At 43.2% G+C, this 27,735-nt stretch overlaps 1 long non-coding RNA gene across 3 annotated transcripts; it reads right to left on the bottom strand.

Annotated features, from left to right (window-relative positions):
- Nucleotides 1-1,102: 1,102 nt before the first annotated feature.
- Nucleotides 1,103-27,033, bottom strand: LOC118916843 (uncharacterized). Of its 3 annotated transcripts, none has more exons than XR_008993446.1 (5): nucleotides 26,692-27,033; nucleotides 26,437-26,587; nucleotides 22,792-22,998; nucleotides 21,125-21,271; nucleotides 1,103-1,792 (listed from the first exon to the last, which is right to left on the bottom strand). It is a non-coding gene; the product is annotated as an uncharacterized LOC118916843 (long non-coding RNA). The 3 variants fall into 3 exon arrangements; XR_008993447.1 differs by having other exon boundaries at nucleotides 21,150-21,271; XR_005026561.2 differs by lacking the exon at nucleotides 1,103-1,792 and having other exon boundaries at nucleotides 16,857-21,271.
- Between the last annotated feature and the right edge of the window lie 702 nt (nucleotides 27,034-27,735).

Here is a 27,735-nt window from a genome sequence, read left to right as displayed (position 1 = left end):
AGATGGCAAGGGCAGAGGTTGGCTATCAAACAAGAACTCAGCGTTCTTCCAGAAGGAAGCTCTTTCCTAGTTGAGGTGAGAGACAATGCTTTTTGTCTTATTTAATCCCTAACTCAGGAGCTGTTTTGAGGATTAAGGAAGATACTATATTTAGGGTGCCTGGCACACAGTAGGTGCTAAGTCTTGAGGAATGGCAGCGTCTAGAGGAAGAAAATGAGTATCTGTGGATCTGGACAATCTCCTCCCCCACCCTCTTTTTTTTTTTTTTTTTAGTAGTTCTTAGCATTTTTATTAACTTAAAAATGATTGTAGCATTGACATTTTGCACAGTGTAATGAAACACAAATTATAATTAGAAAACATCTTGGTGTTCATTCTCAAATTCATCTTTTGCAATTCCTGGTTTTCTGACAAATGCTCAGCCACTGGGGCTGAGGGACAATCAGCCTTTATCAGCCTTAAACTTAACCTCTCATCAGTCTCGTTCCACATCCCACACTGATCTGGTTGGGACAGCTTTGCATAAGGCCACTGAAGTCTAAGTTTCAGGTGCCATCACTCACTTTCAAGGCCCCGGACCTAATTTTGTGAGATTTTTTTGGTGAATGGGTCCTCCCAAATGTTTATATTTCTAGCCACACAAAAACTGCTCCTGGGTAGAATGGATGAGCCTTCTTTAAGAATCTGGGCCAAGATGGACAGTGACTGCAATGGGGTATGGGAGGGGACTTGATAGTATGGGTAAGTGTAGTAACCACATTGTTTTTTCATGTGAAACCTTCGTAAGAGTGTATATCAATAATACCTTAATAAAAAAATTAAAAAAAAAAAGAATCTGAGTCAAGTCATGGACAGCGAAATGCCAGCCCTTCCTAATCTGGTCAAAACCGGGCTGTGGTTCTGACATTATCGAATCACAGGCCCCACCCTCCTTTTTTTATTGAGGTACATACAAAAAAAATGCTCAAATCTTAGTGTATAGCTCAATGAATTTTGACATGTGCATATATTCATTTAACCATCACACAGATCAAAATATCAAACATTCTATTTTTTTCCCTTTCACTTCCTCCCTCGCCTCTTTATAGCAACCTGTTCTGCTTATGAGTCTATTTCTGTTTTGTTTGTTCTTTCGTTCATTTGTTTTGTTTTTTAGATTTCACATGTAAGTGAAATCATATGGTATTTGTCTTTCTGACTTATTTCACTTAGCATAATGCCTTCTAGTCCATTCATGTTGTTGCAAATGGCAAACTTCATTATTTTTTGTGGCTGAGTAATATTTCTTCTGTATGTTTATATATGCACCATATCTTCTATACCCATTCATCTATTGATGAACACTTAAGTTGTCCCCATATCTTAGCTAGACAATGTCTTTCTTTTATGCCTAGCATGTGGTCTGGCTCTAGGGATACAAAAAAGAAAAACGTGAGCCCTTGACTTTGAGTTGCTCAGAGGGGGTTGGACAACAGTCCCAACTTGACTGGCCAAGTACTACAATTGATACGGCACCAGAGGCTCTGGTGGTCGTGGGAGGAATGCCTGATTTGGAGGAAGTACCAGAAGACTCATTTGACACTCCGTTTCTGCCCCTGAGAGCTACAGTCTATTCACACAGAAGCCAGGCTTCAGACGCAGGGCTGTCAGAATCTTGAGGCCCACATTCCCAACCACTCTGATACATTGCCAACCCGGTGTTGATGTGGTCCTCCTACAGTTGATCCACGGTCTTGCCATTTATGCCTTCAGCAGACCCTGCTATACAATGGATTGAGGAATTTTCAAAACCCTGGAAAGAGGTAGAAAGCCAGGCTTATTATCTCCTGATTTACATTTACTGGAAGGAACAGTAATTAGCACCTGCAGTGGGAGAGGAGAGCTCTTCTGGGTGTGGGTCTCCTGTGGCCAAGGCTTTGTTGAGGCTGAGGATTCTCCGGATGTGGATGGGGCAGGTCAGTGCTGTGGACCTGAGACACCTCCCCCCGCACCCCCACCCCCACCACAGGCCCTCCAGCACTGATTCAAAAAACGCTGCCGGATCTCCGCCCATTTTATAGATGGAGGAAACAGGGAGATGGCTTTGGCACAAGACTGAACTTCTACTTGGCCCTGAAATCACCAATAGCAATTCAGCCGGATGACCTTCCTCTCAAGAGAGGCAGGGAAGTGAAAAGGAGAACGAAAGTGAGACAGAGAAATTGAGGAGGATGCAATCAGAGAATGTGGGATTCATGGCGGGACAGGAAGGGGCAGGGCATCTGAGGGAAAGTCAGAGAAAAGAAGAACACTGAAGAGTAGGAGGAGGCAATGCACCTCTTCCTCGCTGAGTAAACACCAGCTGATGACAGTCCCCTCGTGTGCAGGAAGTGCTCGGGCACCCCCAGTGCCTGTGTGGGGGGCATGGTGGTGTTCACTCCCCATGAGCTTCTCATCCTTTCCTTCCTTCCCCAGATAGTTATGAGGAACCTGCTTGGGGTCAGAGACTGCTCAAGGTGCTGGAGATATAGCTGTGAACAAGGCAGTAGGCACAAAAGTGAGTTAATACGTCCGTTGTACATAGTGGCAAGTGTTGTGAAGAAAATAAAACAGGGTAACGGAATGGGGTGTATCAGGGAGGCTGCCCCAACAAGGGTGTTGCCTTCTGTGCTGCGGGGATAAAAACAGGACCGTCCTTCCTGGGTTGCTGTGAGCAAGGCGAGGAGTTAATACATGGGTACACTTAGCCCAGGGCCTGGCAGGGAGGGAACTCCCTGGCTGTCATCCTCCACTGGGCAGGGCCTGTTTCTCAGAGGAAGTTTTTTTTACCCTCGTTGAATTGTGTTCTCTTTGAAGGCAAGGGCTATTCTGTCTTGTTTTCTATGGTGTAGACAATGCCATAGCATGCTGCCTGGCATGCAATCAGTGAACACTTGTTGGATGGATGAGTATGTGCCCATTTTACCAATAAGGAAACCAAGGCTCAGAGTTTAGGGGATCAAAATCATCCAGCTAAATTAGTGGCAGAGCAGAGGCTGAAATAGAAGCCTCTGGATTCAAAAGCCTTCAGGCCCAGGGATTCTTAGCACCCAATCCTGATGCCCCTCCAGCCCCCCTGTTCTCTGGGTGTAGGCAGATGGGGGTTGGTGAAATGTGACGGGAAGAGGTCCAGAGACAAGACCTGAAGTGTGTGAAAGGAGCCCTGCGCCCTGTGACTCCCCTTAACGCTCCCAGCCTCTCCTGACCAGCTATGAAGGTGAGAGCCTGGCAGCCACCCGGAAGACTTCTGAATCTTTTTCACCCTCAGTGCTGTGGGGCTGCCCCCCAGCATCCAGCCACACTTGGTGCAGAATCATTCCTTTCGCCACTACACCTCTGACTGCTGAGACAGCTTTTCTTCCTCCCTCCCTTCCTCTATCCACCTTGCCTAAAGCTCTCCCCGTCTTGCTGTCTCTACCCCTCTCATTCAGCCCTCTCTTTCCAGACCTGTGATAGTCCCCTTTCCCTTTCCCCTTCTTGCCCTCCTTTCCTCCCTCCCTTCATAAAGCAATGGCCTTGCTCTTTCCTCCCTAAATTGAAGGGCAGTCGTGTAGTAAAACAAATCGCTGTCAACAAAGTACATTTCCATTGTATGCATCCCCATGCAGAGAAGATTTATCAGGGTCTCTCACCCTGCACTGTTATGTAAATGTGGTAATTCAGTGGAAATAGGATATCTGAGGAGTCTGAGGATAAAGTCACCATAAAAACTATCAATTACCCACTGAGGCTTGGCTTTGGTTAACTCGCTGCCTTGCCTGCCTCTTGACTCTCCCCCCTTGGGGGGGAGACTTGACAGATGGTGACAGCTTATAAAACATGTTTTTTTTCCTCCTTGGGTCCTAGGAGGTCATCTGGAGGATCAAATGTCTGTAAAGTGCCTGAGAAATTATGAACTGCTACATAATTCAAGGGTGTTATTATTTCTATTGTCATGTGGGTCATCTCTGTGCATCTTCTGCGTGACAGATGTCTGTTCCGTCGGCAAACCTGGGCTGACCCCACGCTCGGTGTCTGTAGCCTCCTTCTGTTGGCCTGTATGTATAAGTAATGCTCCTGTTCCTCTTTCCCAGTAGTCCCTGGGCACCCCAGAATCACACTGATGTTTGTCCTAGAAGTTTAATAGGAAGATAAGCCCTTGATGCGGGGCAAGAATCCTGTAAGCAGCCCCCCACATTCCCACCCCTCAGGAGTGGAGAGGGAGCAGGTCCACAAGGGTTATGGGGAACCAGGAGAGACACTAGGGACAAAGCCCTTAGCCCCAGCCAGACCTCAGGGCAGCTGTGCCAAGAGCCTCAGGATTGCGGGCACTGTCCCTAGGTTACTCAGAGGCTCTGCTCAAAGAGATCTGCCCCTGCCCTCCGTTCCCCTAAACTGGCAGAAGAGCCTGGTGGTTGTAGCCCAGTATCTGAGTTCTGGGTTTGAGCCCCAGTCTGCTACTTTCCAAATTAGCTCTCCTTCTTCTCTCACTATTGTTAGTGATAATAGTATCTGTCTCACAGAGTCTTTGTGAGGAATAAAGAGATAAAGCCTGAGAAGCATTTAGCACGTAGTAAAATAATTTTGTTGTTTTAAGTGTTGCCCACAATGCTTTCTGTATCACGGGCCCTGCCCTTCGAAGGTCCGGCTTGGGGATACTGACCTTGCCTGGCCACCTCCCCGGGAGACAGTCCCTAGGTCTAGGCTGTGCCTGTTTCTCTGGGGATCGGGCTGTTTCAACGCCTGGGGGCCAGAGCTGAGGGACTGGGGGAGGCAATGGAAAGGCAAGAAGAGTTTGGGGGAGGTGGGTGTCTCTTACGTAGAAATGTCAAGAGTCAGAGCTGGAAGTAGGGGAGGTGGTGGGGGTGGGGGGAGGAGGGAAGAGGACAGGCCGTCTCCAAGCTGCCGGAATCCGGATGGGATCGCAGCTCTGGGGCCCTGGCACTTCCTGCCGCCCCCTGTCTCGGGAATGAGTCACTAGAGGGCGGAGTGATGGAGGCATCACGCTCTGCCCACAGACAGCGGGGTTGTTCCCCAAAAGAGGGCTAATGGGAGGGAAGAGGCATCCAGAGGCTTAGGGGCTCAGAGGACCTCGGAACAAGGGGAGGGAGGGGGAGCTCCCAGGGCTCAGCTCACCTATCGCCCCCCGTCCTCCACCTCTAGTGCCTGGAATCATCAATCCAAAATTGCTCCTTTGACCCCCGTCTTGGCCTGTGGTAGGTGGGCGGGATCCAGTTTTCTCCACAGCGGGGTGCTTCACGCCCTTTGGGTCCCCGACAGGGGGCACAGAATAGAGTCCGCTTGCCTCTTTTACACCTGGCCGACTCTAAAGCGTCCTCCCCTTTAAAAGCCTTTGCCTTGCCCCTGAGCAGCCTCTCCATGTCTCCATGCTAGCACTTGGCTCATTTTTTGGGGATATATATACTTTTTTTTTCCAGGAATGCCTGATCCCTGGTTGAGAGGACTCCTGGTTGAGACCTTCCAGCTCCTCAAAGTCAGAGACTTCTTTATGTTCCTAGAGCCCAGCCAAAGGTTAGGCATAAATGGATGTGCCATTGACCTACAAACACTGATTTTTCTTCCCTCCTTCTCTAGTTACTACTGTTCCCTGACTTTTCTTTATGGTTTCCATTTACCAAGCACCAACTATGTGCCAGATGTCTTTACATGTTAGTTTATTTAATCCTCATAATGACCTAATACCTATTTTACAGATGAGAAAACTGAGCTCAGTGAGGTTAAGTAACTTGTCCAAAGTCAGAGTCAGCAGGTGCCAGAACCCAGATTTGCCAGCAAAGTCCTCAGATTTTTTGTTTTAAGAATCTTTTAAAAAATTCAACAGTCATACCTCTTAGTTGTAACAACTTCATACATAATTTTTAGTTACTTTTTGAGTTGCCTGTTTTTTTCTGCATATGTATGTATATATATGCACATATATCTTTATTGAGATAATTCACATTCTAAAGTCATCCATTTAAGGTGCACAATTCAATGGTTTTTAGTATATTTACAAAGTTGTATTACTATCATCAAAATCAATCCTAGAACATTCTCATAACCCAAAAAGAAACTCCAAATCCATTTGGAGTCACTTCCCATTTCCCTCAACACCTTCAGCCCTAGGCCACCACTAGTCTATTTTCTCTATATAGATTTGCCTTCTTTGGGCATTTAATTATGAACAGAATCATTAAATATGTGGTCTTTTGTGACTGATTTCTTCCACTTTGCATAATGTTCTTAAGATTCACCCATGTTGTAGCATTTATCAGTACTTTATTTCTTTTCATTGCCAAATAATATTCCATTAATATCAGTGGAATGGAATAGTGGTATTCCATTGTGTGGATATTGTATGGAAATAGCATTCAGTGCCACGTTGTACTTATCCATTTATCAGTTGTTGGATTGCTTCCACTTTATGGGTTTTATGAATAATGTTGCTATGAATATTCATGTAGAAATTTTTGTATGAACACCTGTTTTTAATTCCCTTGGGTATATATCTAGGAGTGGAATTTCTGGGCCATATGGCAACTCTATGTTCAACCTTTTAAGGAAATGCCAGACTGTATTCCAAAGCAGCTGCACCATTTTACAATCCCACCAGAGGTGCATGAGGATTCCAATTTCTCCATCCCCATTCAACACTTGTTATTATCCATCTTTTTCATTATAGCCATCCTAGTGGTGTGAAGTAGTATCTCACTGTGGTTCTGTTTTTTGTTTCTCTGATGGCTAATGATGTTAAACATCTTTTTATGTGCCTAGTAGCCATTTGCATATCTTCTTTCTTTAGTGAGATGTCTATTCAGATCCTTTGCTCATTTTAAAATAAGGCTGCCTTTTTGTTATTGAGTTGTTAGAGTTCTTTATATAGTCTAGATTAAAGTCCCTTATCAGATATTCTGCAAATATTCTCTCCCATTCTTTGGGTTTCTTCACTTTCTTGATGGTATCTTTTGAAGCACAAACTTTAAATTTTGATGAAGTCCACTTAGCTTTTTTATTTTCCTGTTGCTTGTGCTTTTGTTGTCATATCTAAGAGTGCTTTGCCTAACCCAAAGTCATGAAGGTTTACTCATAATTTCTCCTGGGAGTTCTATAGTTTTAGTTCTTACATTTAAGTCTATGATCCATCTTGAGTTAATTTTTGTATTTGGTATGAGGAGAGGGACTAAGTTCATTCTTTTGCATGTGGATATCCAGTTGTCCAACAATCATTTATTGAAAATACTATTCTTTCACCATTGAATTATCGTGACACCTTGTTGAAAATCAACTGACTATAAATGCGAGGGTTTACCCTGGAGTCTCAAGTCATTCCATTGATCTACATGTCTTTCTTTTTGCCACTACCACACTGTCTTGGTTATCATAGATTTGTAGCAAGTTTTGAATTCAGAAAGTGAATCTTCCAGCTTTGTTCTCTTTTTCAAGATCCCTGTGGCTTTTCTGGATCCCTTGCATTTCCATATCATTTTTAGGATCAGCTTGCCAATCTCTGCCAAGAACCCAAGTGGGATTTTGATAAGGGCCATGTTGAATCTGTAGATCAGTTTTGGAGAGAAAGCACCCACTCTTAATCAAGATGCTATACCATCTATCAATCCCAGTGCAGAAGGAGACAGGAGGAGCATACAAGAGGAGAAAGAGAGAGAGAGAGAAAATGAAGGAGGAGAAGGAGGAAGAGGAGGAGGAGGAAGGGGGAAGAGGGGGAGAAAAAAGGAAGAAGAATGGTCATCCATATAGAACAAGCAGAAATTAATCCAGGTGTAAGGAGGTCCCAAGCCAATCAAGAGGCAAAATCTTGGGAACTGAATTTCTTCTCACCTGACACATTTATTAACCCCAAATTTGAGTCCATATGTTGGTAGATGGTATGGACATTTGCATGTGGATATTCATTTGTCCAGTTACCTTCCCAAGGTCATTCCTTTATATCCCCTAGGATTGCTTCCAAATACCTGTAAGTTATGAGGATGCCTTATATGCCATGGTTTGTGGGATTTAATGAAAGCTTCCTATTGTAAAACCCAGAGCTTAATAATAGAAGGAAATGAAGCAGAAAGTGCTATGGCCCCTTCTTCTTGAGTATTGGGAAAGTTGACCTGCCCCAGGCCCTCTGTTTTGAGGAGGCTGGAATATGAGGGTGTTCAGGGTGGAGAATGGGACTGCAAATCTCTAAAAGCCTCATGAGCTGGTGAACTCAGCTGGGCCCCAAGTGTCATGCTACAGTGTGTACCTCCTTGCTGCTCAGAGCTGGTGAGGGAGTGAGAGTTTGGGAGGTAGTGAGCTTAACTGGAGATGTGAGCTTAACTCCCTCCTTGTGGATGGAGAAGCGATGATTGAAATTGCTCATTTAGCAAAAGATTTAGCCTGCTGGGGGAAATCCTATTAAATGACAATTCTTATCTCAGTCCCCGGTGCGTGGGAAGAGCGGCTCTGAGCTTTGTGAAGACCAGGGCACAGTCTTTCTGAATCTGGTGAAACAATCATAACCAATAGGAAGCTAAAAATGAGGGGCAAGGAAAGTTCACCAGGTTTCCCCGCCTCTTTGCAACCCTTGACCCGAGTCCCTCATATCATCCTTCAATTATCTGGTTAGTTGAGCCTTTTCTCTGCCCGTTGTAATATAAATAGCAAGCATTTTATGGTTCCCCATTAAGCAATGTGATCAGCATCAATTACCTAATGAGACTCTGGGAAGTCGTGATCTAAAATCCTGTCCTCATTTGTGACTTGGCTTTGTCTGAAGCCAACGTGATAATTGCAGTGGCATCCAAGCTAATGGCACTCCAGATGTGGGGCTTCCACTCTCACCCTGGCTTTGGCCCTGGGGAAAATTCACCCTCTGCCAAGGGGGCTGATTTCTGTACTTTGTTTAGAAAGGGAGAGTTTTCTCTGTCCTACCAGTACTCAGGGGTGATGCGTAGATCTGCCCAGTTCTGCCCAGTAGGTTCAGGGCCTTGGGCTTGGAAGAAAAAGGAATGGACTAGAGAAAAGTGCAGGGGCACAGAAGACTATCCACTTCAAGGCGAGGGAGTTTTGTCTGTTTTGTTCTCTGCTGTTATAGACTACCTGGCACCTGGGGTAGGGGCTCCGAACATACTTGATGAATGAAGGAATAGAATCTTGAGATGGTCCTTGCAACCGGCAAGCCCTTCTGTTTGTAAGTTCAGATGTAGATCCCTGGAAGACAAAGAGAGACTTCTGTGTTTAGTGATGTTCCAGCCTGAAGATTTAGTAGTTGCCCCATTTGTACTGTGACATTTGATGTTGACAAGTGTTAAATGTTGATAGTATGGAGGGCTTCATTTTTCTCTCTAAACATTCCCACCCCATCCCTAGACACCTTGGTTACCTTAATTTTACTCTGGCTTTGTTTCCAGAGCAACACAAATCTTTTCTTCCTTGATTTTCTTAGCCCCTACCTTGGATAAGAAGCAATTTGAAATCACTTGCCAAATCCATTTGTCCATTTGTCAAATCCAGTCCATTTCAGTTATCATTCATTCTGTGTCTCAGCTGCACTTGACCTAGTTGATCACACGCTTCCTTTTGAAACACTGTCTCCACTTGGCTTCCTGGACGCTGACACTCACATGGTTTTCCTCCCGCTTTCCTGGCAGCGCCTTCCCCCATCTTTATGCTCCCTAAATGTTCAATGCTCCAGGTATCTGTCTTCTGTACACACTCATTTCTGAGTGATTTTCTCTAGCATCAAGCTTTTAATACTTTCTATGGTGAGGATGTCTAATTTACATCTCTAGCTTGGACCATTCTTCTGAGCTCCAGACTCAAATATCTACTGCCAACCTGACATTTCCACTTGTATGTCTAATACTTGATCTGTCCAGAAGAGAATTCTTGATTCCTTGACCCTCCTTGCCCACCATTCCCTGCACAATCCTAGGACCCCATTCCTACCAAGTGACATGTCCATTTACTTTGTGGCTTGGCAGATCCATAGTTGTCACTCTTGACTCCTCTCTTTCCCTTAGTCCCCACATTCAATCTATCAGTTAGCTCTGTATGATAGGTCTTTAAAATTTATTCTGCATCTGACTACCTCACACCAACTTTATCATTACCAAGCCATCATCCTCTTTCACCTAGATAACTAGTTAACTTCCTAACCAGTCTCCCTACTTCCACCCTTGCCCCTTACTTCAAAGTCTACTTTCAACTCAGGAGCCAGAGTAATCTTTTGAGACTGTTAAGTCAAATCATGTCTCTGTTTTGCTTGAAATTGTCCAGTGAAAAGATGCTCAACATTATTATTCATTAGGAAAATGCAAATTAAATCCACATTGAGATACCATTAAATACCTACTAGAATGTTAAAATTATATGACAACACCAAGTATAGGCAGGGTTGTGGAGCAACTGGAACTCTCATTCACTGCTGATGGGAATGTAAACTGGTAAATGTACTTAGGTGAACTGTCAGTTTCTACTAAAGCTACACATATACCTTCCCTATTATCCAACAATTCCACTCCTAGGTATATGACCAAAATAAATGAGAACATATATCCACAAAAGGACATATACAAGAATGTTCATAGCAACCTTACTCACAGTAGTCCCAAACTAGAAACAACCCAAATGTGTACCAACAGGAGAATGGCTAAATAAATTGTATATTCATCTAATGGAATACTACACAACAATGAAAAAGAATGGCATATGACTATATAAACTGATGTTGAACTTCTTGTCTCCCAAGTTGAGAGAATAAATTTCTGCTGTTATGAGTCACCAAGGTGTGGTAATTTGTTATGGCAGTCATAGGAAATGAGTATACTTATTACGGTTTGAGAGGTTACACAGGATGAGTACAGCATTTCAGTTTTACAAGATAAAAAGTGTTCTGGAGATTGGTTGCACAATAATGTGAATGCACTTAGCACTACTGAGTTAACTTAAAAATAGTTAAGATGATAAAATTTATGCTAGGTGTATGTGGATAAAGTGAAGGTTCCTATGGCCAGGATCCTCACCCGACCCTAAACTACTTGATCATGCCCCTGGCCTGCTGCTAGGCTACTACTTCCACACCCCTGGGCAATAAGCTATTATTGACTGAGTCACTATATAAAGAGCTCTGCCCAGCGCTGGTGGCCAAGGCAGAGACAAGGAGGATTAGAGATCTGCAGACTAATTCTAGCGCTCAACCTATTGTGGGGAAAACAAACCAGGTAATAAACCCTCTCACCCCAAGAACATTCCATTGTCATTCCTCAGTCTCACTGAATCCATAATAAACTTGCCTGAGGCTGAAACCTATTGGCAAGACAGTGTATTTTACCACAATTAAAAAATAAATAAGAGAAATAAAATTTAACTTAATTTAATTTAAAGGTCTCCATGTAATCTTGCCCTGCCTCCTTCTCTAAGCAGCTTTGTCATTCACTTTGTTCCTGGCTCACTGATCTTGAGCATATCAAATGTACCCTAATCTCAAGGTCTTTGCATTTAATGATCTCTCTGCCTGGTAAACTCTTTCCTCTAATATCTGCAGGGCTCACTCCTTACTTCATTCAGGCTCTGCTTTAATATCACCATAAGGAAAATGGAAGTTCCATGGCTAGGATTCTCACTTGACCCTGGTCTGCCTGCCCACTGCACACATGCAATGCTTGCAGGCCCAGGCTTGCACGTATGTGAGCCATAAATTATTATTGACCCTACATAAACAGCTCTGCCCACTGTTTTGGGGTTGAGAGGTGGTGGAGAGGCCGGCAGACAGAGACCACTTGCTGCATGCAGACTTTCCCTAAGGCAGGGGGGATTCTAATGCTTGACCTGCCACCATGAGAATAAAGCTGGGTATGAACCTTTTTACCCACAGTGTTCCGTTGTCATTTTTCTCGTCTCAGTGAATCCAGAGTGAACTTGCCCAGGGCTGAAACCCTCTGGTGAGACAATCACTTTAGAGCCTTTCTTGATTCTCATATCTAAAATAGGCACCATTCTATCACTTGTTATCTTGTACCCCATTTCATTTTTCTTTAAAGCACTTTTTGAAAAGTAAATTTTAAACCAGAATACTTTTAGACTTCCAGAAACGTTGCAAATACAATATAGAGTTCCCATATACCACACACACAGGTCCCCCCCATTAGCAACATCTTACTTTAGTATGGTTCATTTGTCACAGCTGTGGAGACGTTATTGCTATGTTATTGTTCACTGTTCAGAGTTTGTTAGTTTTTGCCTAATGTCCTTTTTCTGTTCACATTTCATTTAGTTGTGACATCTTTTTAGGCTCTTCTTGACTGTGACACAGTTTCTCAGACTTCCTTGGCGTTGATGACCTTGACACTAGAATGTCCCTCAACTGGGATTTGTCTCAGCTTTCTTTTCTCATGATTAGATCAGGGTTGTGTGTTTTGGGAGGAAGACTAAAGAAGTGAAGGGCCGTTCTCATCCTCCTCACATCGTATCAACCAACGTGACTCATTACTGTCAATGTTAGCTTAGATCACCTATAAGTCTGTGAGGTTTCTCCCCTGTAAGTTACTGCCTCCACCCCCATACTGAACTCTTTGGAATGAAGCCCACACTCAAGGAGTGGGGAGTTCAATGCCACTCCTTGAAGGCTGAGTATCTACATAAATTATTTGGAATGCTGTAAGGGAGGTTTGTCTCCCTACATTTATTTGTTTAGTCAATTAATTTATATTAGTATGGAATCATGAATACTTATTTTATATTTCAGGTTGGAATCCAATAATACTTTATTTTGTTGGCCAAATTGTTCTAATTTTGGTTACTGGGAGCTCTTTCAGTTGGCTCCGACGTCCCTTTGACATACCTCCAGCAATGTTTTTTTTTTTTAAATTTATTTTGGTATCATTAATCTACAATTACATGAGGAACATTATATTTACTGGACTCCCCCCATCATCATGTATTTTTGTTTGAATGCTTCCTTTCTTTCTGGCACTGCAAGACGCTCCAGGCTCATATTATGTATCTCTTGCCCCAGCCTTAGATTCAGTTATTTCTCCAAGGAGCTCTGGTTTCTTTTATTACAAAGAAGTTCCACTATTTGAAATTTTATTATTTCTTTGCATTCTATCTGTATCTCCCACTAGAACATTGGTCCTTAAACAGGATTTTTTCTGCTTGTTCACTGCTATATCTCCATTACCTAGAATAGTATTTGGCAAACAGGGGTGTATCAATAAAAGCTTAGAAATGAATGAATAAATGAATAAAGCCAAGTATTATGCCTTTTATGTACATACATTCTTCATGGCACTTTGACACTTGTAAAAATTTTCTCAAAGGACAGATGCATAGATAGAAGGATATATGGATCATAAATTGAAAAATGAATGAATAAATGACTAAACAGTTGTATAGATTATTGGATGTATGACTGAACTGAGAAATGAATGGAAGTTGGTGTTCCCACTATGCACCAGTTATTCATGATAAGAACTGAGTGGTGAGGGGCCTCATTCTTGATTCCTTTCACACTTTCTTCTCCCGCATTCAATCAACTGCTAAGTCCCGCCAATTTAACATCTCAAATATTGCTTAAATCCATTTCCTGTTCTTCATTTCAACTGCTGTTTGCTCTAGTGCAGGTTCTCTTCATCTCTGGCCTGGATGCTGCTATAGCCTCCTAACTCATCTCTCTGCTATCAGCCTTATTCCCACCCCCACCACTGTCTACATTCTTGCCAGAGGGATCATTCCAAATACAACTATGCTTGTGTACTCCTCTGCTTAAATCCTTAGGATAAAGTCTAAACTCCTTAGCATGGTATAAAGCACCTATGACGACCCGGCCCTTGGCCATCTCTCTAGCCTCTTCTCTATCATTCTCTACCTGTGCTGCTGTGTATGTCTCAGAAATGCCAAACTGCCTGTAGTTCCTAAGAGGGATCATGCTGTTTCCCTGCTCTGTCCTTTCCTCATTCTCTGCAGTTGTGATTATGCATATTAATGGGGTCAGGGCTAGGGGGAAAAATTTAAGGAGAGCTGTGCAAGAGAGAGTGAATATATCCTTAAATTCTGTGCACTAGGTAACTCACTTGACTCACCCTTGTCCCGGTCCTAGACTTTTCTCTTAGACTGGGAGCTTCTTGAGCACAAGAACTTTGTCTTTCACTCCTATAATCCCCAGCACAGTGACTGGTGCCTAGCAGGCACTTAGTAAATGTGGGAGGGAGTCACATAGGAGGAATCAGAGGTCCACTACCTGGGCCTTCAAATCCAGACTCCTCCCCTTACTGGCTATGGGAATCTGAACAAGCTTCTCTCTGTTCCTCAGTTTCTTCATCTGTGGAAAAGAAATAATAATACTGCCTCCATTATAGGATGATTTTTCCATGTTAATGGAAATTGTCTATTTCACCCAAAATTTAACATTTATTGACCCACTGTTCTTTACAGTATTCCCACATGGCCAAATTTGCTACTATATCTTTAGGTAGGTCCCCTGTAACATTTTTTGATATTGTTTATTTGTGCCTTCTTTTTTTCTTGCTTGAGCTTATCAGAAAGTTTTCTTGATCTGCTATGGTATCTGTATTTTCTAATTCATTAGTTTTTGCCTTTGTCGTATGATTTTGTCCTCCTATTCTTTTTTGGATTAGTCTGTTCTTTTTTAACATCTTGAGTTGGGTGCTTTTCAACTTTTACTTTTCTTCTGTAAGAAGAAATCCATACATTTCCCTATAAGGACCACTTCATTTGCCTCCCACAGCTAACTTTCATTTCTAAATATCCCATTTGGATTGCTTTTTCTCATGAGTCTAGAAGTGGTTCCAAACGCATGGAGCTCTTGTTATCTTTCTGTTGTCATGCTCTATTTTAATTAGAGAACATGGTCTATTTTTTATTTTTTTTAAATATCTGATGGGATGTGCTCTCTGGCCTAGTATGTGATCAGTTTTTTAGATGTTTCATGGGCACTTGAAAGGATAACTGTTGGCTGCCTCCCAGGGTTATTGTGAAAATGAATATTAGATAATATCTATAAAGCACTTAAAACAGTACTTAGCACTTAATACGATCTAAGAAGTGGTGGCTCTCATTACTGTTTTGTTATTACTGGTAGATGACAATCTCAGTCATTGCTCTTTGTGTCACTAGGTACTCTGGCAGTCAGGGAAATTAAGCCCTTTCCTGCAGGTCGGTGCTCTATGGTTCAGCATCTGCACTGGCCACAGGGTCAATTAATCTTTGACACACACAGAAAGCACCATTCAGCTCAGTATAAGGGAAACAGTTCAGAATTTCAGTCAGACTGACCTGCCTTGGGGCCCTAACATGGCCCCTCACCAGCTGTGTGGGAGTTCCCTCCCCCCCACTCCACTTTCTTTACTTGGATGTGATCTTGGACTTGCAGGGTTGTTGGTAAGATTAACGTAAAAGCCTTCAGCATAGGGCTGCAGCAGACAATGTGGACACACAAAATAGACCTTTTATGGTGGTGGTTTATTTTTCTTTCCTTCCACTGGGCCTGCAGGGACAGGCAGGAAGGCAAGGTGGAGCAATACTACTGCGGCCATCTCCATGCTCCTTTCCCGGACTTCTCTCCTTAGCAGGTTCCTTCTCATCCCTGTAAGGCTGCACTTCTCTGATGCTCCTCCCCAGGGACCAGCTTGAAACCAGCCAGGACTGAGGGAGAAGAGGGGGGAAGGGAAGAGGTTGCTGACATATGCAAATCAGCACCCTGCCTCCTGCCAAATTAGTATGACACCTGCTTGGACAGAATTTTCTTTTTATCTCCTTTTATCTGGAGCAGCCCAGTTAATTTTTCAGGCCACCAGTTACCATATCCTGTAGATGACAGCTCCTGAAACCCTCAGTGAGAGCAAGGTCATCCTCCTTGACAGCCCCATGAAGTTGGGATTTGCCTCTGTTCATCCTGGGGCCCCACATGGGCTGAGATTAGCGGGGCACCTCTGCCTGGCCCTGGAGCTGATGCTGGGCTTCTGTCAACACTGACTTCCACCTCTCCCACTTTTACTCCTTTAAGCCTCAGTCCCAGTGTGCAAAATGGTTGGCTGATTTTCCTACCTTTGAATTCAAGGAAGAGGAGGCATGAAACACAGAGAGAGCAGAGCTAGAGGGGGCAAGATAAGGGAAGCCCTGGACGAGGGTGTTTCAAAAGCACTCTCAGACAAAGATGGTCACGTTGCCTCCATTCTCACTACGACCTCTAGTTTCTTTGCCTCCTGCCATTTCGTCCCTCCCACTCTAGTTCCCACACACAGAACAGACAAGGGTCATTTTCTCTGCTCCTGCCCCCACAGAACTGTGCTCATTGGCTCCAGGGCCAAATTTCCAGTTGTGGTCAGGCCTTCAATGCCCCTTATTAATTATTATCATCATCCCCAGTCCTCAATCTCTTTGATTCTCATGTTAGGGCCACTTGGGCTTGTTTCCAGTCTCAGCTGTTATGAATAAAGTTGCTGTGGATATTCTCATACACATCTTTTGGTGGACAAATGTTTTTATTTTTCTTGAGTAAATATTTGGGAGTGGAATTGCAGGTTATAGGGTAGGTGTATAGTTAACTTTATAAGAAAGTACTAGCGATTTTCCAAAAGGTGTACCATTTGGGGCTCTTCTTAAGAAGATCCCTGTGCTCGTGCTAGACTTCTGAATCAGAATATTCCAAGAATAAAGGTCAGAAAGCTGTATTTTCACAAAGCTCCACGTGTAATTTTAATGAAGCTAGTTCACTAATTGACATTTGGAAACCACTGGACAACATTTAGAATCTTTACTTTCTTGTTTTTCCATTCCCTCCTCAATAAATGTAATTGTGGCTTCCATGTCCACCATATATGATAATTGCAAATAATGAAGTAGTTGACTAACAGTGATTTAAACAGTAATGGCTTTTATTTATCTCATATAACAATAAGTCCAGAGGTAATTTGCTTCTAGTTTGGTTGATTTAGCCACTTAGTAGTGTCATCAAGGATCTAGGGATTTCTCATTTGCCATCCTCAGGGTCCTAAGATAGCTGCCACAGCTCTGAACAGCATGGGCTCACAACACAACTTCCAAAGCCGAAAAGAAAGGGGTTGAAGTTATTTTTTTGTATTGAGGGGGAGAATCTTTTCCAGAAAGTTCGACTCCCAAGTCCCATTGTCCAGAACTAGGTCACTGGCCAACCCTTAGGGTAGGGGAAGGGATATTAATAAAACATCTGGCATTATTGAGCTCCTGTAATGGGAGAAATCCTTACATTAAGGAAGAAGAGTAAGCAAATAGCTTTTGGGTAAGTAATCAACAGCGTTGATCTCACTAAAACTGCTCTTAGAAGGTCACCTTAATTGCTAGATCCAATGAATTCTCTCCAGTTTTCCTTGTATTTGACCTCTGTTATGTTTTACATCTCTGGATCCCTCTTTTTTTTTTACATTCCCCTCCCCATCTCTCTTTGCTTGAAACTATTGTTTTCTGCTATTCATTCTCTCTGTCACTTTTCCTTGGGCTCCCATTCATTACATTTCTCCTCTTTGTAGATTGGTGTTAACCCTGGGTTTTTAACCAGATGCTGTTTGGCTACCTCTGAGCATCTAATTCACTGACCCACCATAACTGCGTGACCAAGACCTGGTGAGGGCTGTTTGTGGCCTAGCCCTTGAAACTTTGTATTTGTATGGGCTTCCTCTCCCCACTGCAGTCCTGATTCTCTCTCTCTCATGTCTCTGTCTCTTCTCTCCATTACAGAGCTTTTGCTCATGGTAAGGTCCTTACCAGTTTTTTTTTTAAGACAGACTTTTACAAAAAGTTACTTATAACCTCCTGTAGGGTAGGTTTTGAACTGAAGGGCCCTTTGTTTTCCCATATTCCCTGAGAGTTTGGAATAGAAGCTGAGTTGTTCCAGAAAATAAAGAGGTGATGAATTTGGAATTCCATAATTTAAAAGATCAGGAAGAGAGAGTCTAGAGTCAGTTGAGAGCTGGATGATGGAAAAGTTGAGAAGGACTACCACTTATGGCTGCCTAAGAAAATTTGAATAGACATGTCTAGAGTGGAGTTTTCAAGTGAAACTATGTGTATTGTGACCCCTCCCCTGTAGCTGTACAAATGTTTATTGCAAATTTCTGAAACCACCATGTACGTAGTGTGATACAGTTTTGGATGGACATCAGTGAGGGTGCCACAATTTTATGGGGCTGGAAATGTGAACAGCCCCACACCTGAGTCACACCCAGGACTAACTAAGCCTCTCTGATCTCCCAGCCTCTGGCCTTGAGCTGCTTCCAGCCCACCCTTCACTTAGATGCTAGAGTGAGCTTTCTAAGATACAACCCAGGTCATTTCCCTGGTTAAATCCTTTACTGGCTCCCCAATCGGTGTATCTCAAACCTGGGGTTCATGAGCCCCTGGGGACCCACACTGAGGGGGTCTTAAGTACTCTTCAAGAAAGATATTATTTAATTTCAGGATTAATTTTTTTTAATGTAAGCAGAGTCTATAATATCCAGATGACCACCTTATAACCAACTACTTTGAGATTTTGGTACTGGTTTGCACTCATATTTATTGATTGGGTTGGTGCCAAGTCATTTTCTGAAATGATAGCATTTAATTTTTAATGCTGTACCTATTTTTATGTCAGCATTTACAGATATATCCAAAGCATCTAAAACAGTGCCTGGCATATTGTAGATGGTCAGTACAGATTTGATGATTAAATGAACGAATGAAGTGTCTCAAACTGGGTTCTGATATCCTTGGGGATTCTCTATGGGTTGAAGTCTCCTCCACATGGCATGTGAGGCTCTTCACAAACTAGGAATTCTCAACTAGCAATTTCACCAGACAGTCTGGGCAGGATGTGGAGGCGTAGTCTTTTTTTAGAAAATAAAAAAGTGAAAGTATAAAGGATTTATGTACATTTTGACAGGGTAGATGTGATATGCAAAGAACTTGCAAATATAATGCAAATGACATGCAACTCCTCATGCAAATGAGCATCCTGTCTTTGGAATCAACTGCTGGGGTATTCACTAATTTGTCTGTGGTACTGGCAGTAAATCTTTAAAGGACTTAGGAAACAAGTTTCCTGATGGGGATGTGTGTATTGGGGAGGAGGAGGAGGGACCTCTCAAGAGGAGTCAGTGTGGTGCTGTAAGTGTACAGCTTAATATGAAGCTTAATAAAGTATCAGTTTAATGTGAAGTTATCCTGCTGTGATATTCCAAAGGCTGGCCTTTTGTAATTGGCAGAGGGTGGGGCGACAATGAAATGCATCGCCTTATCCCCCTCAACTCTTTGGCCACCCCTTATCTCCTGTCCCATTCATCTGACACCATCCGGGCTCTGGTCTCCCTGAGTAGGGAGTCAGTGATCCCTGGCTCTAGATCTCTGTGAGGACCACAGAAGAGTCTGAGATAAAAGCTCTTGTAAATCATATCTGAAGGAGGTTAAGAGCATGATGTGGAGTTCTGCATTTCCTAATCTCATGACAAGAAGAATTTAGTTGAATTTCTGCTAAACCTATTAGTAAAAGATGGGTGGTTACAAGAAGCATGGAGGCTTTCTGAGAAATAGAGCAGCTTAATCTCAATGCCAATGATGTGCTATCTGACAAAACTGAATGCTTACTTGGAAAGGAAAAAAATGTCAACTATGATTTTTTTCATTATAAAAACCTGTTCCTGTCCTTGATGTGAAAGGAAATTTTGGTTACACAGACTCTTCTCCAATGATTATAATGTTGGGCAAATGACATACAAGAGCCTCAGCAGATAAATTTTAACATAACTTGGAATCTTTTTTTTCTGACACTTTGCTTTGCAGTCGGACCTGGGTTCAAATTTTCACCTCCCAGCTATACACACTTGGGCAATTCATTCAACTTTTCTTAATCTCAATTTCCTTATCTGTAAAATAGGAATAATAGAATCCTCAAGAGGTTGCTGTGAAGGTTAAATGAAATAATGCATGTATTTAGCACTGTGTCTGGCTCACAGCAAGCATTCAATAAACGTAGCTATTTGCAGTGGTCATCTGTGGATTTGCTCCCTAGAGTCCATTCACCCTCCATCTGATAACTGTACCCGATTTCCTTCTGGTGAATCATTTTTTTCTTCTTGGTATATGTGGTTCTAGTGAAACTGACTCCACCATCAGCACCAGAAGTAGAGCACATGACTTAAGTTTAAACCAATCAGACCATTCCATCCTTCAGGCCACAGTGTTTGAATAAAAAATGGGGACATACAAAGAATTACCGTTCAGCCCAGCAACTCCACTCTTAAATACCCAAGGGAATTGAAAGCAAACGCTCAAACAAAAACTTGTACACAAATGTTCATAGCAGCTTATTCCTAACAGTCAAAAATGGAAACAACCTAAGTGTCCATCATCTGACAAACAGATGAACAAGATATTGGTATAGACATATCATGGGAATATTATTCAGCCATAAAAAGGAACAAAGTACTGATTCATGCTACAACATGGATGAACCTTGAAAACATTATGCTAAGTGAAAGAAGACAGTTATAAAAGGCCATATGTTAAGTGATTGCATTTATGTGAAATATCCAGAATAGGCAAATCTATAGAGCAGGGAAAGTAGCTTAGTGGTTCCTAGGGACTAGAGGAACAGGGAGGAAGAGGGGCTGCTGATAGGTATGGGATTTCTCTTTGAGGTAAATAAATGTTTTGGAATCAGCGATAATTGTACAACATTGTGAATATAAAGAACACTGGATTGCCTACTTTAAAAGTGTGAATTTTATAGTATGTGAATTATGTCTCAATTAAAAAAAACTAAACTAAAAAAAAAAGAATTGGCACATGACTCAAACAGGCCAATGACAGCCAGTAAGTCTCGATCCGATCCTTTGGCACCACAAGGGAAGTAAACTAGCTCCCTTCATGCAGGCCTCCAACCTGAGAGAATATAGGTTCTGGAGCTGCTGACCTAATGCCATGTGCAAAGCCTAAGACTGAATTCTCCAACCTAGCTGAAAGCAGAGTCAAGAAATAAAAAGACATCAAGACCTGCTTGAACACTGGAGCAAGAGTGACTTCTCGTCCTAGGTTTCCTGGGACATCCCTGATGTTAGCCCTGAAAGTCCCGTGTCCTTGTTGGTCACCCTCGTCGGAGCTCTGAATCTACCTCTGCTGCAAACTCAAAACTCTACCTGAGGACTTGCCAATGATATGAGTCAATGAATCCCCTTTTGTTTTAGCAAGTGTCACAGTGGTTCTCCAGAGGCAGGCACTAAGAAGATAGTGTTTAGGGTTCAAGATCAGGGAACAGCACCTATGACAGGAAGGAAGCAGAAGCAGGATTGGGCAGAGGAAGAAGTTAAAACGTGATGCAGGCCCTTGGGTAATCAGCAGAGAGCTCTGGAACTAGTACTGCCCTTCAGAAGGTCCCACCCTGAGGCTGGGCCATATACTCTTCCCTGCTGCTTTTCACCTGCAAAATTCTAGTCATTCTTTGTCTCAGCCTAGACGTTGCCTTTTTGGGGATAACTTTTCTAAAGCCATCAATGACATTAAGTCCCAAGGTGTTTGGCCTGTCTCCTTTATGTGTAGTTATCTGTCTAATATTGATTTTGTTTGTTTGTTTGATGTCTGTCTTCCTTGCATTGTTTAGCTTCTGGAGGAAAGGACTGCTTTAGTTGGTTATTGCTAGGTAAAAAACTACTCCAAACCTTAGTGGCTTAAAACAGAGTTTGGCAAAGTAAGGCCCAGGTGCCAGATCCAGCCCACAGTCTGTTTTGTATAACTGGAAGATTAATTTGTTTTACACTTTCTAAGGGGTTATAAAAAAAGGCCCCTCAAAACAAGAACATTATGTGATAGAGACAGCACAAGGCCCACAAAGCCTAAAGTATTTACTACCTGGCCCTTGATAGGAAAAGTTTCCCTAACCATCAATTAAAACCACAGCCATTTTGGTACATCTCATGATTGTGTACATCAGGGATTCGGGATGAATCTTCTGCTCTATGTCTGTGGAGTGAGATGTCCCAGTGGCACTCCGCTGGAGGCTGATCTGGACTGGAAGGTCCAAGAAGGCTTCACTCACACGACTATTTCCTGAGCAGGCTGGCGAGAAGACTGCGCATAGCTCCACGCTAGCTATCCACTAGCGTGGCTGGGCTTATTACAGAGTGGCTCAGGCTGTAAGAGACCAAAGCGGAAGCTCCCAAAGACTGGGCTTATGACTGGATAGCATCACTTCTGTACTCTACAGTCTAGGGTCAGAGGGCACCCTAGATTCAAAAAGAGGGCTTATATATCCCACCTCTTGATAACAGGAGTGCAAAGAAGTTGAGGGCATATTTAATTTACTTGAGCATTAAGCTTGCTCACTAGCTATTACCTGCCTGGCTGTTAGCACAGTATCTGGCACATGAACTCAATACATTTATTAACTAATGGACACACTTTGTAGGTGGCACCTGACCTATATGAAATATGAAAGTATTAGATTTGGAACTAGATCAAAGCTGAGGACCACTTGGACCCTTAGAAGCATTTCAGTCTACACGTTCCATTTCAGGGCTACCATGGGCCCAGCACTATCCTGCATCTCTGACTATTTGAACTTTAGTTTCCTTTTTGGTTATTGAAGGACAATAAAACCTACATCTCACAGGATTCCTGTGAGAATTAAATGGTATAATAAATGTAAGAAAGCTTTATAAACTATAAAATTCTGTTTAATGTTGTTATTATTCTCATTACTGCCCAAGTTGGGGAATGGACAAGGCCAAAGCCCCTAGATTCCCTGCCCTGGAGGAGGGCCCCTCAACCTTACCCTACTCTTACCCTGCTAGTTTCTGAGGAGCAGGCATTAGGAAAATGAAGTGGGGTCCTATGGCTATGCAATTCAGTTCTAGCCAGGGAAGATTGATTTTTCCACAGTGGCCCTAATGATGTTTCGATGGGTCTCATAATTCCGTAATGATCTTGATGCCAATGCTCCTTCTCTGGGTGTCTCTGCAGAGGCTGTGGGGAAGTGCGAAGCCACAGGAGCTAAACAAATAAGAATGATTAGTTGCATGTGGCCAGCCCCTTGTTGCCTGAGCTGGCCTATTGTGCACTCTAACATATGGAGTAATAAAGATGCTGCTGAGAAAAACCACATTCGACTTGTCAGCCTCATCCAGCTCCGAGAAAGCAGTATTCCTTTCCTCCAAAGAGCACCTGAAACCCTCTGTCCTAGAGATACTCCCATGCCTTTCATTTCCTGTATGTCTCATTTTTGACTGGACAGAGAGTTTGTCTGCCTGAGTAATACCTCTTCTTCCAGGCTTTCCACAAAAGCTCCTATAAAACCTGGACATGATGTATGATGTGTGTGTGGTGTGTGCAGGTCTGAGAGTGGGATAATTACTTAGAATGTTAAATAAGGATATAAAGCAGGGTACCCTGTGTGAATATGTAAGTACCCACACTTGTATTTGTGTGTGATTTAACTTTGCCAAGACTCTAGCACAATGTCTGTTTAGCCAATAGGCATGGAAAAGAATAGTACTAATAGCTAAGACCTATTCAGCACTTACTTGTGCCAGCCACTGGGCTGAATGTTTCATATATATCATCTCAATTTCCAGAACAATAGTTGAGATGAGTAATAATATTATTTCCATTTTACAGAAAAGGAAACATCCCTCTAAGGTTGGTTAGGCTTAAAGCAACTTGTTTAGCTGGGGAGTGGCAGTCAGGACTTGAAGGGTTGGTCCGATTCCAAGCTGTTGTTCTTAAACTGAACACAATTCCAAATCCAGGCTCTCTGCTGACAGTGATACTGGATTCGAAGGACTAATGCCCTGAGACAAGCCAATAAGGCCAGCCTTATTCTCATGTGATCTCCCAAGGCTTTGGTGCTTGGGAACCTTTATTAGGGACAGTGTCAGAGGAGGCAAGGGTTCTCCCAGTACTGGCTTGCTGCCCCAGGACTGTGCTGGCATGGTCAGTCACTGCACCTATCATGTTCAGGATTCCCTCATAGCACACGCCATCCCTTCTGCAGCTCCTGCATATAGAAGCAGCTCTGGCCCTTGTGTAGGACTAAGCATAGATTGGACCAGAAGACCATCTACAGAGGCTGCCCTACTACAGCCCTGCAGTGGCCTGGTTCTTGGGGTTCCAGCTCCATTCTCTGCCTTTATCAGCCCTTTATCATGGGTCTGGGCAAACCTCAACTGCTCTGTATGATAATGCGGTAAGGAATTTGGAAGCTTGAGGGAAAACCCAGGAGAAAGAGATGTGAATGGTGGCTGACGGGGTACATGCAAGGGAAAAGAAAAGATTAAAAAATGATCCATGGAGGCAATATAGGTAAGAAAGGGACCTGGGAGGAAAGAACTGCTCAATTATGTTGTCTTTCAAGTTGTCTGCTTCAGGGTGTGTGGAATTAACATTCTTCTCCATCAACTCTACAATTCCTTCAATAAATTCTGCAGGTCATACTGAAGCTTTTGCCGGTGTGGGTTCTTGGTGAGGAAATGGAGCAGGGTGAGGGGTCAGCTGGCATTCAGCTTATACTCCATCTGTCCCCAATCTGGTTCCCTTTGGGCCTTTGATTGGTTTTCAAGTCTACTTTATACGTGTATGTCACATGCTTCACTAGACACATCTGTGTAATTATGTAAGAAATATATTTGTAACAATGTGCATATCATTGTGTGACAGTGTGCATGTATGTGAATGCAGGATGTTTTCATTAATCTACACATGTAAACGTGTCTGTGTGTGTGCTGTATTTATGAGTCTGGATGTGTAAGCTGTGTGCACAAGTGTAGGTGTTTGTGCCAGGATGTGAGGCTGTGGCCGACACAGGGCTGTGTCTGTGTCTGCCTTGTGTGTGCGTGTGTGTGTGTGTGTGTGTGTGTGTGTGTGTGTGTGTGCGCATGTGTGATTCCAGCCTTTTGTGGGTGCCTGCAGGCAGTGCATTTGTATCAGATGTCTGTGTACCTGAGTAGATGTGTGGTTGAAGATGTTTCTGGAGGCAGAATCATAGTTCTTGGGGTTTTGCTTTGGCCTCAGTGGGAGCTGTTGGATGAGAACGCTTTGAAATCTTGTCTGTCTTTTGGGTCTCTTCTTTTCAGTCCTTTTCCTTTGAACCAGACAGGCCTGTTTAGAGAGCAAACATAGCTTAAGTTTACTGACCTTTTCTGGCTAAAGTCCTGTACAGCTGCCAATGCCTTCCAGCAGGCAGGAGGCTGCCATCCAGAGATCTCACATCCCTTTCACAGGGGCTGAAATTTTTTTATTTTTATTTTTCCTTTTTTGCTACTGAGGCCTCAGAAATGAACCAGAGACAGAACAAAGCACAGTCACTGGGGTCCTTGAGGTCTCCTAGGGCGAAGAGACTTAGAATTCTTGACTGCCACCAAAGAAGCTGCTTGTATGGGCTCGGTGTGCCCAGATCCTAGGGTAGATCTTATCTGGTCTCTGCCCTGTTTTGGCTGCTGCCACCCATTCCATCTGAGTGCAGCCCAGGAGGGAAGTGCAGGACCATGGTTCAGAGCACCACTTCCTCTTGGCTTCCTTGTCAGTGCTTTTTCCATGTTGGCAGCTTGACTTAGCTTTCTTGGAAACACTGAGAGCTCTCGCTTCATACTCTCCTTGCACTGCCTCTCAGGATCTCTACAACACTGTTGTCCAATAGAGCTTTCCGCCCTGATGGGGATGTTCTATAATCTGTGCTCTCCAATATGGTAGACATTAGCCACATGTGGCTCTTGAGCACTTGAAATGTGGGTAGTGCAACTAAGGAACCAAGTTTAATTTTATTAATTTAGATAGAAATATTGGATGTGGCTATTGGCTACCATATTGGACTGCACAACTCTTAAGCGTTGAGAGAGAAGAGTATTTACTTGTAAAACAGGGATAAAAACTGCCCTATCTGCCTCACAGGGCTGTCTGGAGCAAACAAGATGATGAAAGTGAGTTTTACTCACAGAAAGAATGTGGAAAGAAGGACCACAGTGTGAGCTAAGTGGGCTTATTCTTATATCTGTTTGTTAATATTTTTGTTTTGTTGCCCTTGCTGTACTGTTTTGATTTGATCAGTTTATATTTTGGTGTCTCTCATCTGACCCCTGAGCCCTTTGAATATAAAAACCCAGAGGGACTATTTTACAGCTGTATCCCCACAGCCAATGACTGGTATGGAGCTTGGTACTCATGTTCAAGTGAATAAAATGTCTGGAGTCCAGAGGGGATTTCTGGCAGCAGGATTTGAAGTGTATGGGAAAGCTAGGGGTGCAGAGAGGAGGAGGCGGGACAATATGGTGGTGAGACAGAGCTAGGGCTCTTGCTCCCCACACTCAACATTCTAGGCCCATCCAGAGGGAGCAAGGGAGCTAGTTATTGATGCTGGAAATGCTTTTACATAACTGGTATCAAGCTTGTGGGAGATTAATTGAGAAAGGCTGATCAAAGGAGAAATGATCTACTCACCACATTCTGCTTGTTGAGGAAGGCTAGATTGATCTGATAAATCTTCACCTAGCCAGGGCTCTGGGGGTTGGTGCTATGGTTTCCTTTTGACTGATGGTGGCAAGGTTGAAGGTGATTCCTCAGGCTCTCCACCCTTTCAAACTTTGCTCTTCTGGGGAGTGGAAGAGAGAACTTGGAAGCTCTCCAAAAGAGCTACAAGGGAGAGATGGCTTTTTGATGGTTGTTTACTTACTTAAAAGGAAATTAAAAACTTACTTGTGCTCCATCCCGAGAGTCACACAGGGAAATAAGAGAAGAGACTTCTGTGATCCTGCCATCGACTATGATTCCTGGATTTCAAACTTCCCACTTTTCCAGTTGTCCTCCTTGTTTGCAGGCCATAAAAGTAGAGGCTGTCTGCCTAGGGCTAGCCCTGCACACTGCTTTTAGCTGCTCAGCAGGCTTGAGCTCGGTTCGTTTCCAGTCTAAGGTGGTTCTCAGTCATGGCTTTTCAAGGTTTAGGTCCTGAAGGCACAGAATTTCCCTTCTCCACACACTTCAGCTAGTTAGATCTGTCCCAAGAAGGAAGCCAGGCTCCTGTGTGTGCTGGTAGCTCTGTGTGCAGGTGGACTCTTTTCTTGGCCTGGCATTTATTTATTCATTCTAAGATTTGGGCTTATTCTATTTTAAGCATTTTACTCTTGAAGCACTTTATTAATGTTTTTTTTTATAACCTGTGTCAGGCTCAACTGTAATTTATGTGTTCCTTCTGTAATCTATCACTGATGTAATAGATATTTACTGAACATTTATTATCTGTCTTCATGGTACTAGACTGTGACACAAGCTGGAGTTATTTCTGGGCCCAGCTACTCTCTCTGGTCTCCTGGGTGCTCCATGGGAAAAGTGAGCTGTTTTCTGTCCTCTCCCACCCAGCCTCAGGGAAGTGTCCTGTGCAAACCTTTCTAATAAACTGACACTACCCACTCAACTATTGCCCAGCCACCTGTTTTCCCTCCCCAGGCTACTAACCAAAGTTTGTTCATAGTCCTGAAGTCAACCTCCCACCTGTCTGACGTAAACATAATAAAGAAGTAAATGTAATATTATGCTAGAAACTCACATAATACATGGAAAAGGGAAAGGAACTCCAGAGATAGGTTGATTGTTCTTGGGGAGTATCTGCTGCTTGGGGGAGCTCACTGGATTATACCCTCCTCCCTCCTGATTGACCAGGAATCTCTCTGTGTTTGAAATTTGAGGGCTTGAGGGAGCACCCCATTTTATTGGTCAGGTTAAACACCTCTACGCAAGGGGAAA

The sequence above is a fragment of the Manis pentadactyla genome, chromosome 13 (assembly GCF_030020395.1).
Source record: "Manis pentadactyla isolate mManPen7 chromosome 13, mManPen7.hap1, whole genome shotgun sequence".
NCBI classification, from domain to species: Eukaryota; Metazoa; Chordata; class Mammalia; order Pholidota; family Manidae; genus Manis; species Manis pentadactyla.
The sequence above is the reverse complement of the archived record's forward strand: the minus strand, read 5'-3'. Positions and strand labels throughout refer to the sequence as shown.